The sequence below is a fragment of the Desmodus rotundus genome, chromosome 6, assembly GCF_022682495.2.
Source record: "Desmodus rotundus isolate HL8 chromosome 6, HLdesRot8A.1, whole genome shotgun sequence".
NCBI classification, from domain to species: Eukaryota; Metazoa; Chordata; class Mammalia; order Chiroptera; family Phyllostomidae; genus Desmodus; species Desmodus rotundus.
In genome coordinates this window covers 23,412,617-23,428,354 of record NC_071392.1, presented here as the reverse complement: position 1 = coordinate 23,428,354, position 15,738 = coordinate 23,412,617, and the positions used below count along the sequence as shown (strand labels likewise).

The 15,738-nt window shown below is 38.7% G+C and overlaps 1 long non-coding RNA gene across 3 annotated transcripts in view; it reads right to left on the bottom strand.

Annotated features, from left to right (window-relative positions):
- LOC128781154 (uncharacterized) overlaps window positions 1-15,738 on the bottom strand; it is a 72,894-nt gene that overhangs the window by 43,229 nt on the left and 13,927 nt on the right. For 2 of the 3 annotated variants that reach the window (XR_008427040.1, XR_008427042.1), the window contains exons 3-4: window positions 2,972-3,238; window positions 1,750-1,937 (exon numbers count right to left, since the gene is read on the bottom strand). This is a non-coding gene — a long non-coding RNA (uncharacterized lncRNA). The remainder of the gene's footprint in view (window positions 1-1,749; window positions 1,938-2,971; window positions 3,239-15,738) is intronic. The other variant, XR_008427041.2, reaches the window with a different exon arrangement.

The following is a 15,738-nucleotide window of genomic DNA, read 5'->3' as shown; positions in this document are numbered from 1 at the left end:
AACATTTTTTTTTACCATTAAGCCCTTGAGATTTAAGAACTATTCATTACCAGGAAATAGCCTAGCCTGTCCTGACTGACACAAAGCTATTCCACAAATATAACTATGATATCAATTCTGTCTCTGAGGATGTAAAAGGAGGGAAGCCTGAGGAAAGCGGAAAATATATAGTATCAGAAAAGATTGAGGTAAAACAAAAAATAGGAGGATTAAAGGGAGATCTATGCACATGGAATTACATAAATTACTAGGAGGACAAGAGAGATATCTTCACTGTCAGACAACCGACAAGAAAAGACATGGAAACCGACTCCTCAGGGAGATTTTCAGAGAAACCAGAATGTTGTGTAGCATATAGTATATGACACATGCCCCTTTAAAGCCTTTTCCCCTCCTGGGTCTTTGGTAAAAATCTTTTTTTGCATACTGCTCCTCTGTGGAGTGTACTTTCTTTGGGATACTGAAAAAAAGAAAATGCAAAGTTATCACAGCAAGAAACCAGAAGCTACCAATGCAAGGTGACCGACACAATTTTTTTCGCAGAAGATAATCCAAAGGTTTATGTGGCTAGACAATCTGTAATAGCCATTTGTTGTGATTAACATTTAGGTATTTATAAATACAGCAAATGATAAATATTGATTCAACCAACAATTGTGAATATGTGTATAGGAACTATTAGAAGAGGGAAAGTGTGTGTTGGGAGAGGAGGCAAAGAGGAGAAATAAACTGTCATCCAAGGAACTCAATAGATATCTGTAATTGACAATCAAGAAATAGCAGTATGCATGTTATTTAGAAATATGGACTAGAATAAGCCATTGAATGAGTTGAAAGTGCTTCTCTCTGGGCAGTAGAACTTGGGAGTGAGGAGGAGTGTGAAGTGTGTAAAATAATCAATCGGTCTTCCAAAAAGGTATGTTGTATTTATTTGACATAAATTAACATGTAGGTAAAATTAAAGAAACAAAAATATATTCCCATGGTCTCATTTATAATTACTTAAATTTCTGTTTTGGTGTCTTTAATTTTCAAAAAAAATGCTCAATATTATTGTGATTATCAAAGAAAATAAGTGCTTATTTTACAAAACTAGAAAATTCTTCTTCTAACTTGGCTACACTTCTCTAGACCATGTCCAGAGTTGTTCTTTCCTCATACAGGAAATGGTGATCTGAGATGAAATAAGAAACTACTCAACTAGACAGCAGTGGCTGACTGGAACAGTGAGACTATCTGCTATCCTAGTATTCACAGGATATAACAAAATGCCAGCTTAGTAAGTAATACGGATTGAGAAGTTCCAGTTGCCAACGGAATGCGAGAAGACAGTCAGTGCAGATCATCGGCGCACAAAGCAACGCATACTATTCAGAAAAGGCTTGAAATGGTCAAGAAAATAATTACTTGTGATGTATTACACAATTATATTATTGCAAGAAACATGAGAATGCTCATCTATTTTGTTGAAGAATTTTTGATCAATCAAAGAAGAAAACAGACAATAGGAGACTTTTTTCCTCTTCTTTTCTCCCCCTCCCTGTTCACTTTCTTCTTCCCTCCCCTCTCCGTTCCTTTTCTATAAACAGTGAAGAAAAAGGAATTATTAGTAAGCAAAAAGGTTTCTCCTCAGGAAACAGTGGTTTCAGGCTCAGGAGTCAGCCCAGAATCAATCTCAGCTGAGGAGCTGGGGGAGAGAATCAGGGTTTCCCAGGCACTTTTTTGATGGCTGTGACCTCCAGGGCTTACCATTCTTGTTGAGGTTGTTTTTGACTTGTAGTTTTCTAATGTTTCCCACTAAATCGATTCTTGCCTTTAGAAGTAATTTCATGGCTTTTGGAGTACCGTAGGTTTATCTTTCTAACCTTCGTGGTGCTGTGAAAGATTGGTCTCATTTCTTGTTAATTCCGATTCTTCTTCGAGGTTATTCTTTCACTCTTCAAGGGAATCATCAGGTATCATTTTATTAGTCTTACACATCACGACACCTCCAGGGAACTTGTACTGACTAATTCATCTTTCCTGACAATTGCTAAATAAATGACAGCCAGAGTGCTTGTTTTATTTCTGTGACCTTATTTTATGGCTTGCCCCCTTTCGCAGCAGTGAGCGGTCACAAAGACCAAATAAGCCAGGATTTCCTTTACCAATATTACGTACGATGGCCAGTTTTAAATCATTTTCATTGCAAAACTTTTTAAAGAATAGTTTAACCCTACATTTTTTATCTGATATATTCATTTCTTCCTGTATGTGGCAGCAAAGGGTAATGGAAGAAACAACTCAGAGTCTAGATTCTATGTTTCCAGTAAGAAGAATGATCTCCCAGTTGTCAAATCTTTAAACATCAATCAGGTCAACTCAAGAGTATATTTTACCTTCCATTCATTAAAATGTATTCAGAAAGTAATGTCCGAAAGTCTCAGCTTTTAAAAAGGCATCTTGTAATGAAATGCTCTTCTATACACAACAGTAAACCAACAGATGCCAGAATCATCGTTACAAAGTTTGGAATGTGCCCTTAGGGTAACTTAGTGGACTAATAGATACTTTTGATTTTTCCTCTCAGATCCAGCCTTCAAAGACTAAAATATTTACTATCTATTCCTTATCCAAAAAAAAAAGTTTTCCACCTCCTGGAATTAAATTTAAAAATGGAGAAGAAAGGAAAGATTTTCCTTACAGACGAATTCCAAAAATTAAATAGAGAAGCAATGTGAGAAATACAATAGAAAACCATCATTAGAATAGAACAGTAATAATTGCTGCAGACAAGATTCACAAATGACTGGTAAAATTAGTGGACAAAACTTTAAGGAGAAACAGGATAGTTGTATAGCTTCAAAATATTCCTCTCAAATATGTATTAACTCTTACTTTAACATGTACACAGAACTTATGATACTCCTCCCTTCAGAAAATTAAGCTCAATTATCTTACTGTTTAGTGTGGGCTGGATTAAATGACTCACCTGTAAAGAGTAGAATAATCAAAGGGAAAAATGGTGGCTTTGCAACAGAGAAAACTGGCAGATTCGATCTCAGACAAATGATCAGATTGCACTCGCTGTGACAACTGCATGTTGGTGTCGCATGCCTCTGGTAGGGTGACATGAGAAGAGCGTTCCACCTATGTGGTATTCCTCCCCAAGATCCACAATCTCAATGCAGTGCTGAGAAAACATCAGTTATGTCCAAATATGCAACATTTACCCAGTAATCTTCAAAAGTCTTAAGGCCTTGAAAAACAAACAAAAAAAATAGTGACGAAATGCCATAAACCAGAGGAAACTAAGCGACATGAGGCCTAAATACATTGTAATAGTCTGGGTTGGATCCACTAATGGGAAAAGGGCACTAGTAGAAAAATATAAATATGATAAATGACTGTTTTGCAGAATGTATAGAGAATGCTTAAAATTCTATAATTACTCAAGCAATCCCATTAAAGTAAAAAACCTTGTGTTGGCTGAGGCATGCTGATTTGCCCCAGAGTGAAAGCAGAAACAGAGTGGTCTTTGAGGCCAAAAAGCCGTTTTCACTGTCTTTCTCCACTCTCAAAATCCTATCCCATTATCAAGGCCAAATTACATACAATACATAGGAATAGCGGTTTTTTAAAGTTTAAATAAAAGTTTCTTAAAGTTTTAATGAAGTTTATTATTTAAGTAAATCATTCCAATGTTTGTCTACTTTTCTTTCAGAAACCACAATCACCCTCAAAAGATGCTAGAAGAGAAGAGGGATGTGGAATTTGTCAACAAAATAACAGATTAAAGGACCAGCAGAAGAAGCCCGGGTCACACAGGATGCAGGAAAATGTGGACAAAGGATGCCCCCAGCTGTACATCCCCAACACTGCTTGTAGAACACATTCCCCCAGTGTGTCTCATTCTGAGACACAAAACCAAAAATGATCTGCTTTTAGTAAGGGAGGATGGTAAGTGGGCAGATGATGAGAGCATTGCTATATCTCATTTGATAGAAGGATGAATGGGGGAAAACCATAGATAAGTCATTTTTGAACCCAACTTCTATTTATTGGCTCCTATAACCTGAAGAAAGATAATGCACATTCAGTTCTAGTTACAGCTATGAACATATTATCCAAACAACTATTTATTATCTTCATAGACTCTGTGGGTCAGGACTCAGGCAGAGCATGGCAGGAGCAGATGTTCTCTGCTCCAGTGTCTTTGGAGAGAGGGCTCCAAATACAGGGCAGGAATAATCTTAAGTCAATAACCTCACATGTCTGGCAGTTGATGCTGGTTCACAACCAGTTAGAAGATATTATCAAGGATACAACCCCATTTATAACAGCAGCAAAACAGACCAAAAAGGAACAAGGGGTGTGAAAAATATCTATGAAGAAAACTTTAAAGTTCTACCATGCACAAAAATTAATAGCAAATAAATACTACATTTCTGAGTTTTAAAAAATTACTGAATACAATGATGTTAGTTCTCCATAGGTTAATTTACAATTTTAATGTGATGTCAACTAAAATTAAAAAGGGATTTTTTTCCTAATAAGGAAACTGATTCTAAGGCAAATTATATCAGTTGTTTCACAGGTTTTTATTGGATCCAGATCACCTTTGTCATCTCCACGGCTGGCCCAAGCCACCATCATCTCTCTTTTGGCTGCTGAAATAGCCTAACAGGACTGCCCATGCCATTCCTGCCATCGTCTCCCTCATTCCCCTCCCACCTGTTAATCTATTCCCTAAAACCGAGTTCCTTTGGTAGCACCCATCAGACCCCATCCCATCATTCACCTGCTCCAATGGCTTTCCTACACACTTAGAATGTAATCCAAAATCCTTAACATGGCCTAGATTTTTCTCTAACCACATTTCCTACCACTATTTATTCATTTTCTACTTTCCCTACTTTTTCACTTTTCTCTGGTCATATTCCTCATATATGCTTTTCAAGCTCCTGCCTATCAGCCTTAGCTCTCATTGTCCTATCTGCCAGCAATGTTTACTCTATGAGAATCACATTCACTCCACTCTCATCTCAAATGTCACATCCTCAGAGAAAGTGTTACTGAAAATCCTATCTAAAATACAGGTATTTATAGAGCTCTATAAAGTACTGTGTAGTCTGAGTTGTTTTGGGGTTGTCTGTCTTCACTATCAGGTGTGTTTCCTTGAGAGTTTGTTTGGAGGTTCTAGCAGGGGAACACAGCTCCTCCTATACCCTTGACTGAAGACTGGTCCTCTCCTCTAGTTGGGAAGGTCGTCCTCTTCGACCAAGTGCGCAGCTTGGGGAGAGACGCACTTGGAGCGGTGAGGGAGGAAGGGGACACCCACCTAGCCAGCTAGATCTGCCGAATCAACCCTGGCGATAATGGGGTGACAGATGTCGCAGCCAGATCACCCTCACATCCACTATCAGGTGTATTTCCGTGAAGATATAGAAACTCTTTTTCCTGAACACTGAGAATAATAATTATCTGGCATATAGCAAGTACTCAATAAATATTGAAATGAATGAGTAAACAGAGTCAAAATCATTCCAAAAGTCAGTATATCATAAAAACAGCAATATAACCCATAACAAATAAAGAGTTCAATCAATAGAATATACTGGAAGGACCAGAAGTTGATGCAAGTACAAATGCAATTTAGTATAAAAGAGAAAATAAAACATTTCAAAATAAGAGAAAAATTAGTTCATAACTATTGGCATTTTAACACCTAAACAACCATTGGAAAAGAAAGGAAAAGTTAGTAGGATCCTACACCTTAAAACAAGATAAACTCCAGATGAATTAAGCATTTAAATATTAAAAAAGGAAACCCAGAAGTACTGGAAAACCCATGGTAAGATTTTTAAAGCCATCTCAGAAATGAGGTGAGCTTTAGAAAAATGGCACAAAGCCCAGAAACCATTTTTATTAATGTCGAAAAATTTGACTACAAAGTTTTTTATGTCTTTAATTTTAAAATCATTTTTTAAAAAGGAGGGGAAAATGTTTGTAACTCCTGTCACACACAAACTGCAAATTTTCTCAGTACGTGATGAGTTCCTAAAAATAAATAAGGAAGCAACCGTTGGGGGTGGAGTGACGGAGCAGGGAAAGAAACAGAAAAGGAAAGGGCTCAGGGACACAGACAACAGCGTGGCGACTGCGGGGTGAGGGAAGAGGGTGGAGGTGGAGGTGGAAGGGTGGAAGGGGGATAAATGGCAATGGAAATACATGACAAAAAAAAACTATTAAAAAAGAAAATAACCAATAACCTAGGAGAAAAATGAGCAAAGCATATGAACAGCTATAATATCGAATTATATAATTCTTAAATATATGAACTTATGCTCAACTGCACTGAGAATGCAATTCAACTAACAATGACATATTATTTATCTATTTCATTGGCAAGCATTTAAAAAAGTGACCCAGTTTCTCTGGGTCAGAAACAAAGGGGCAGCTTACGCTGGGCATTTCTGGCTCCAGGTCCCTACGATGCTAGAACCAGGCTGTTAGTCAGGGCTGCAGTCATTTTAAGGCCTGAGTAGTGCTGAATAAGCCACTCTCAAAAGTGGTTCACACAACTTGCAAGTTAGTGCTGGTTGTTGGTGGGAGTCATCAATTCCTCTACCTACAAGCCTCTCCCAGGGCTGCCTGATTATCCTCATGACAGGCGGAGCAGCTGGATTCCTCTTGCAGGGGTGTCCAACCTTTTGGTGTCTCTGGGCCACACTGGAAGAAGAGTCGTCTTGGGCCACCCATTAAATACATTGCAACACGTAATCACCAAAAAAAAAATCTCATAATGTTTTAAGTAATCTATGATTTTGTGTTGGGCCACATTCACCGCCATCCTGGGCTGCATGTGCCCCACGGGCCCGAGGCTGGACACCCCCGCTAGACCTGTACATCCAAAACAAAGGAAGGTGAAAGCTGTGATGTCTTCTATGACCTGACTCTGCAGTCGAATGTTCTCTCAGTACCCTATCGGCCACGTCAGTCAGCACTATTCAGTGTGGAAGGAGCCTCCGTAGGACTGTATGTTTCGAGAGAAAAGGAGAATTGGGGGGGTCAATTTAGAAGCTGCTTACCAGGAGGAACAATTTAGAAAATGTTTTTAGAAGTGAAAATTTCACATAAATTTTAAAACGAAAATTCCAACTGCTAGTTATCCTTCAGTCATCTACTCAGATATATAAAAGAATACATTCATTTCTGCACTGTCAGCAACCACAGAAAATTGAAACAATCTAAATGTTTATCAATTGGGGTCTGACTAAATAAATTATAATGCATCCTTACAATGTGATACATATGTATTTTAAAGGACTAGGATACCTTTGATAACATCCAAGAAATAGAAATAGTATTATAACAGGGTGCAGCCAAGAGGGTGGCCCCAAATAGGGATTTGTAATGGGGTCCAGAACTCAGGGTGTTCAGGAAATATTAGAGAAAAATATATATATGATGTCCTCACCCCCCACCAGTCTGAGCTGGGGGAAGGGACACATGCAGCAGGGCCATTGAGAACTGTTTTGTACAGCAACAGCTGTGCAGCTAGCCTCTGGCATAGTCATTTAACATATCTATAACCTTTAACTGGTTTCATGGATATGTTAAATAGCTGTGGCCATGCTTTGAGCCAGGGGGATGGAAGTGACTTCAACCCAGGACGTAACTAGAAAGCAACTCCCCTGATTACAGCGCCAGCATGAGAGCTTGGAGATGATTGGCTCCATGCCATGGAGCCATGACTGCCGGGGCTTACTATGGCAACCCAGTAAAGCTGGAAGAATATAGGGATGCTGGCAGGTGTAACTGATTGTAGGAGGAGTCAGAAATGGGGCTGCAGAGGAAGACTGGTGTGGGACTTTAAACCCAGGCACAGCAGCATACCAGAGAGGACCACACAGCCTTGGCGGAGTAGGTTGGGACCACACAGCTCTGGCAGAGTTTGGGACCACAGGGCTTTGGCAAGAATTAGGACCACATGGCTTTGGGGTGCTCCCTTTTGCCATGTGGCTTAGGCAGCAGGAGAGACTTTGACTGGAAGAAAAGGGGAGAAAGGACTCTTGCTGGTGGGCCATGAGAAGGTGCTCCGTGGCTCTGGATTAACTGGAGATCATGGTGGCAACACAGCAGATGGTGCTGGAACGGAGGGGCTGCCTGAACCACGCACTTCTACTTCTTTTCCTGAGTTATAGTACCCCAGGCAGGGCAAAGGGGAGAAAGAAGTACTGTGTGTGTTTGTGGGTATTCTAAAGAGCTTTAGTATTTTAATGAAGACATTAAGTCATCACTCTAAGTCTGTGTAACCTTTAAATAAATGATTCCTTTCCTTTTCACCAATCTCTGACATTGAGAGATGTCTTTCCCCTGGCGGTGGGCAAAGTGAACCTAGTAGGTCAGTGGGAACCCATGGAGAAAAAAGGGGGTTCCTTTTGGTAGTAGTATATCATTCACCACCCCCCGGGTCTGTTCTGTAACAGTATTGCCTTTTAATAAAGGAAGTGTGATCAAGATGACAAAGGGAGGGGGAGTTTATTTTTCAATGAGTGCTCCGGTGTATGTTTTATATTTTGTGACCACATACAAGAATGATCAACTTTGAGAAAGTGGAAAAAATACATAACTGCTGTAATTTTTGTAAAACTACTTATTTCCCAGGCAAATATGAGTTGGGCTCCACTGAGCCTTTACCACTTTTTGTCTTTTTGTGACATAAGTATTATTCAATTTGCTATCATTATCATCTTCATTATTTGGGCTTCCAACTCAATTCTTCTCTGAGATTACAAACTCTCTGAGTGTACTGATTACCTGGCCCATTTTGTATCCCCCAAGCATAATATCGAGCACATAGGAAGTGCTCAGTGTATATTTGTTTAAATCAAGGTTACCTAACCTCAGCACAACTAACAGTTCGGGCCAGATAAGTTTTTGTTATAAGGAGCTGTTCTGCACTATGCATAATGTTTATACATTATACATTAATCCCTGGACCCTTCCTCTGTGATGAAAGTAGCACACTCCTAAGTTGTGATGAACTAAAATGCCTCTAGACACTGTCAAAAGTCCCCAAAGGGGCAGAGTCAACCCCAGTTGAGAACCACTGATTTAAAGTAGTGGCATATCCAATCTCGGGAATTAGTTATAGAATTTAAAAACAGATTTTAAAGCAAGATTTAGTAAACATTTTTTTACTGTGATATAATAATTTTGTATATATCACTGGTGTAAATGAAGTAAGAGTTGGAATACAATATTTTATATACTATAAACTAAACAAAGATAAACTTTATTATTTTGTCATTATTTGCTATTCTTAATTGTTCCTTATTTTATATTCAGAATTGACCTTGCATAGGAAGGTAAAGAATTTAGAATCCCTCATTTAATGAAACAGTGTATTTGCAACATGATGAATGATGACCTATATGTGAGATACAGCATGTTCTTCCCTTTCTTCTAGATTACTATAGTGATAGTGAAAATTGATTATTAGTACATCAAGGGTATGATTTGGAGTGAATACTTATTCTTTGATGCATATCAGTTCATCAAATAAGGATTAAACTACATAACAATTAACTACACTAGCCAAATTGTTAGCTTTGGATGATTTCTTCCAACTGATAACTAATAGTTTACAAATACTATAATACTAATAATTACTAGAAATTATCATCTGTGAAATTGGATAAAGAGCTTAATAGTGAGAATGATAGAGTAACACTGAATATATATGATAGGTCACTGCATCTCACAAACAGCATTACTGGGGAGAAAAGCCTCTGTAACACACTAGTGAAGGGATTAACACATTTTTCCCCTACCTTTAATGTTGTTACTTGGTCATTAAATGTCTTTTTGGTATTAAGAGCATTTCCCATTTCTCCTACTGCTAAATAGGTTATCCTTTCTTTGACTTCTTTAGAAGTTCAGAGTGTTACTGTTTTTTATTAATGTCCATCATTTTGGAAGATCAAGTGTATTTTATTGAGCACCTGAGCATTTTGTTTATGGGTCAAGGCTAGCTCCCCTTCTGGTCTGTGTACTTTATCCTTATAATTAAGCAAAATAAAAACAGGTTACATGTCAGAGAATGTCAGGTCTCTCATATAGATTTTTAAAACATAAATACAAAATTTCTCCAGATATGCAGTCATATGAAAAATATGGGGTTTTTTTAATGAATTTCACTTCATCAAAAATGTCACACAGCAGAAAAACTGCTACCCAGTATTCTAAATGGTACAGACCCTTAGTGAATTTGCCAAGAAATAAGAAACAAATTAAAGATAAAAATTGTCTTTCTACATTCATTCAGGTAGATGTATAGAACAGACAAATGAGGGTCTTTGCCAAGGTCGTAGCTTTCTTCTCTGACACTGCACTCCCTTTTGCCCTACCCATATAAATGGAGGCCTTGCCAACATGTCTATTCTTTGAATTCCCTGAATTCTTTGTGGCAATACAGTTCCTGAGTAGATACATCATCTAAGCTTATATTATTAGATTTTTCTTTCCTGAGAACTTGGTTTAGTTTTAGATACAGCAGTTAGATGCTTTTAAAAATTGATTAAAAAGTCCTTTGTCCATCTTTTAATTGGGTTGCTTGTCTTCTTAGAGTGGAGTCGTGTGAGTTCTTTATATATTTTGGAGATCAAACCCTTGTCTGAGGAATCATTGGTAAATATGTTTTCCCATATGGTTGGTTCTTTTCATTTTAATGCTGTTTTCTTTAGCCATGCAGAAGCTTTTTATTTTGATGAGATTCCATTTGTTTATTCTTTCCTTTATGTCCCTTACTCTAGGGGACATATCAGTGAAAATATTTTTGCATGGAATATCTGAGATTTTCCTGCCTATGTTCTCCTCTAGGATTTTATGGTGTCACGACTTATATTTAAATCTTTTATCAGAGAGATGCAAATTAAAAACACAATGAGATACCACTTCACACCATTGAGAATGACTATCATAAACAAATCAACAAACAACAAGTGTTGGAGAGGATGTAGAGAAAAGGGAACCCTAGTGCACTATTGGTGGGATTGCAGACTGGTGCAACTGCTGTGGAAAACGGTATGGAATTTCCTCAGGAAACTAAAAATGGAACTGCCTTTTGACCCAGCAACTCCACTGCTAGGATTATATCCTAAGAACGCTGAAACACCAATCCAAAAGAACCTATGCACCCCAATGTTCATAGCAGCACAATTCATAATAGCCAAGTGCTGGAAGCAACTTAAGTGACCATCAGTAAATAAATGGATCAAAAAACTATGGTACATTTACACAATGGAATTCTATGCAGCAGAAAGAAGGAGCTCCTACCCTTCATGATAGCATGAATGGAAATCAAGAGCATTATGCTAAGTGCAATAAGCCAGGCGGTGAAAGACAAACACCATATGATCTCACCTTTAATGGGAACCCAATCAACAAAATGAACAAGCAAGCAAAATATAACTGAAGACCTTGAAATTTTGAACAGACTGACAGTGACCAGAGGGGAGAGGGGAGGGGATAATGGGGAGGGAGGGTGACACGTTTACAGGAACAATTATAAAGGACACATGGACAATAACAAGGGGGATGGAAACAGGGAAAGGAGGTGGGGAGGGGTGGGGAGAAAAGGCAGAAAACTCTACTCGAACTATAAAAAAACTTAAAAATTAATTAAAAAGTGGTCTATAATGAGTGTTGGATTGATAGTGATGAGTGTTGGACTGATAGTGATGAGTGTTGGATAGTTTAAGTGACTTCATCCAGTTCTATGTCCTAAACACCATGTAAGGTTGACGACAACGGTATCTGTATCTATTGCTGCATAACAAATCACCACACACGTAGTAGCTGAGCATTTCTGTGTGTCAGTGGCTCAGGCACAGCTTTGCTGGATCTTCTGCTTAGAGTCTCATAAGGCTGCAGCCAACATATCCGTCAAGCTGGCTGTGTTCTGAACTATGTTCTTGAACTGTAACTTGACTTGAAAAGTATCTGCTTCTAAAACTCTGACTTTTTAGCAGAATCCATTTCCTTGAAGCTGTATGGCCTAGGGCCCACCTTCTTACTGGCTGTTGGATGGAGGATTCTTTTAGAACATAGAGGCCATCTTCACTTGCCTGCATGTGGCCCTTATGCCTAGGAAGTTCACAACATGACTGATTATTCAAGGACAGCAAGAGAGTCTGTCTCTTCAGGCTGCTAAGACAGTCTTATATAATTAAACACAGTCATGGGAGTGGCATTCCATAACCTTTGTCATAGCCTGTTTGTCAGAAGTCACAAGTTCTGCCTCCACTGCAGGGGGAGGGACTTTACAAGAGCATGACTTGTCAGGGGGGTCACTCTAGGGTATGTCTCCTACAATAATCCAATGAATGTAGCCAGCTTTGATCTCTCTGCTAGGCTCTAGACTGACCTACATTTCCACATGATATAGAACAGGTATGCCAAAGTGAACATGTAAAAAAAGTTTTATCCTGTTCATTAACCCCCAGCTGGACCTACTTCCCCTGAAATTTTAGTTGATGATACAATTTACTTTTCTCACAGCAAATCCTTAGAATCATCTATAATTTAGCTCCCTGCCCCACTTAATATAGTCACTTGATCAGTGAGTGTAATTAGTTCAACTTTCAAGTCCCAAATCTAACCACTTATCATATATACTGTCCACCATCCTAGTCATGAAAAGCCTTCTTACAGGTGTCCCAACGCTGGCTCCCTACAATGTAATTTGACACAGCAAACAGAATTATATTTAACATAATAACAAGAGAGAGCAAGACAGATGAAAAAGGAAAGATGAGGGGAAAAACAGAGAAAAGCAGGAAAGGAGGCAAGTGGAGGAAAGACGAGAAAGTTCAGGAGAATCAGATGTATGTGAGAGAAAAAATGAAAGAGAGAAGAATGGAGGCATTGGGAGGAAATTGAGAAGAGAGATGGAAAACTAAAGAAAGGAGAGAGTTAAGAGGTAACAGAAAAAGAAACAGTGCAGTTATCCTTTCTCTTTCTCACCTTCCATGTGTGATCAATCAGCAAATCCTATTGATTCATAATATATCTGAAATCTGTCCATTTATCATTACCTCCACCACTGCTTCTCTACTACAAGCCATCACATCTTGCCCGGACTACCTTTCTTTTTTAAAGTATATTTTATTGTTTATGCTATCACAGTTGTCCCAATTTTTTTCTCCCCTTTATTCCTTTTTGCCCTGCACCCCTCCCCCAACCCTCCAGTATTCACATCCATAGGTTGTATATATAAGTTCCTTGGCTTCTCTATTTCCTGCACTATTCTCTTTTTTAAGATCTTATTTATTTTTAGATAAAGGGAAGGGAAGGAGAAAGAGAGGGAGAGAAACATCGATATGTGAGAGATACATCAACAGGTCCCCTCTTGCATGTGCCCCAACTAGGATCCTGGCCTGCAACCCAGGCATGGGCCCTGACTGGGATTCAAACTGGCGACCTTTCTCTTTGCAGACCGATGCTCAACCAACTGATCCACACCAGTCAGGGCTCCTACACTATTCTTAATCTCCCCCTGTCTATGTTATACCTACCAAGTATGCTTCTTATTCCCTGTACCTTCCCCCCCATTCCCCTCCTCCCCACTGATAACCCTCCATGTGATCTCCATTATTGTGATTCTGTTCCCGTTCTAGTTGTTTGCTTAGTTTGTTTTGTTTTTTAGGTTCAGTTGTTGATAGTTGTCTTTGTTGTCATTTTACTGTTCATAGTTTTTTATCTTCTTCTATTTCTTAGATAAGTCCCTTTAACATTTTGTATAATAAGGGCTTGGTAATGATGAACTCCTTTAACTTAACCTTATCTGGGAAGCACTTTATCTGCCCTTCCATTCTAAATGATGGCTTTGCTGGATAGATTAATCTTGGATGTAGGTCCTTGCCTTTTATGACTTCAAATACTTCTTTCCCACCCCTTCTTGCCTGCAAGGTTTCTTTTGAGAAATCAGCTTGTAGTCTTACGGGAACTCCTTTGTAGGTAACTGTGTCCTTTTTTTTTGCTGCTTTTAAGACTGTCTCCTTACCTTTAATCTTGGGTAACTTAATTATGATGTGCCTTGGTGCATTCTTCCTTGGGTCCAATGTCTTTGGTACTCTCTGGGCTTCCTGGACTTCCTGGAAGTCTATTTCCTTTGCCAGACTGGGGAAGTTTTCCTTCATTATTTGTTCAAATAAATTTTCAGTATCTTGCTCTTCCTCTTCTCCTTCTGGCACCCCTATGGTTCAGATGTTGAACTGTTTAAAGGTGTCCCAGAGCCTCTCCTCATTTTTTTGAATTCTTGTTTCTTCATTCTGTTCTAGTTGGATATTTATTTCTTCCTTTTGTTCCAAGTCATTGATTTGAGTCCTGGTTTCCTTCTCTTCACTGTTGGTTCCCTGTATATTTTCCTTTATTTCACTTTGTATAGCCTTTATTTCTTCCTTCACTTTGTGACAGAACTCAATCAATTCTGTGAGTATCCCGATTACCAGTGTTTTGAGTTCTGCATCTGATAGGTTGCCTTATCTCCTCATCACTTATTTCTTCTTCTGGAGTTTTGATCTGTTCATTCATTTGGGGCCATATTTCTTTGTTTCCGTGCACCTGTTACCTTGTGAGTGGCGGAGCCTTAGGTATTCGCCAGGGTGGGCCAACACTGTGGCACTGTCTGTGGTGGAGGGTCAGAGAGGGAACAATGCCACTCACTCTGCTCTTGCCTCACTTTTCTTCACTTCCCTTGCTTCCCACAAGAAGACTGTGCCCTTTCAGGTGCTGATTCCCAGGTGGGTGGGTTTGTGTATCTTCTACGATCCTGTAGACCTCTTCAGTGGTCTGTCCTGTAAGACTGAGAGTTTCTGCCACCTTCCAAACCCCCACAGATTTTACAGCCAGAGGTTTTGAGTTTTTAGTTTCCCTGTCCTCCAGCTGCCACCTTGCCACACATCCTCCCAGCTGCTTGTCTCTGCCCCTTCTACCAGTCTGGATGAATGTTTCTTTAATACCTTGGTTGTCAGAAATCCATGCAGTTTGATTTTCTGGCAGTTCTGGTTGTCTTTTGTTTTTAAATTGGTTGTTATCCTTCTTTGGTTGTACAAGAAATTGAAGTGTTTCTACCTATGCTTCCTTTGTGGTGAGAACCCCTCCCAGTCGGGACTAACTTTCACAACACTTCCTAACTAGACAACTTATTATGTAATAAGTCTTATTATCATTCCACAGTTTGTATGTAATTGGTTCCTTACTTCCTTCATTTTTAGAGAGCATCTTTCATGAGTCTTATAAAGAAGTTAAAATGCTTATATAAGCGCAGTGCAGAAAAAAAAATTTGTGGCGGCAGAGTATTGACAATGGTGGGGAGGGATCAGACAATAAATGAGCCACACAAATGGGAATAAGTAGTAATGATGAAAAACAAAATAATAATGATGAGTGGAGCTAGTTGGTTAGTTTTCTCCCTCTCAGGCTTTAGAACCATTTAACTGGGTAAAAATATATATGGTTGAAATGACAGTAAAATATTTTTTCTTCATTGATATTCATTCTACAAATATTTATTGTTCACCAATGATATTTCTGGAAATGTGGTATGGACTAAAATTACTTTTTTAAGCTTTCTGATAAACATGAATTTTAGGTCCCTCGCCTTTTGTCATTACACTTTCCAACTTCAACCTGTGAGAAACTTTTAAAAAGTGAATAAAACAATCCAACAAAAGAACATCTATATAACTT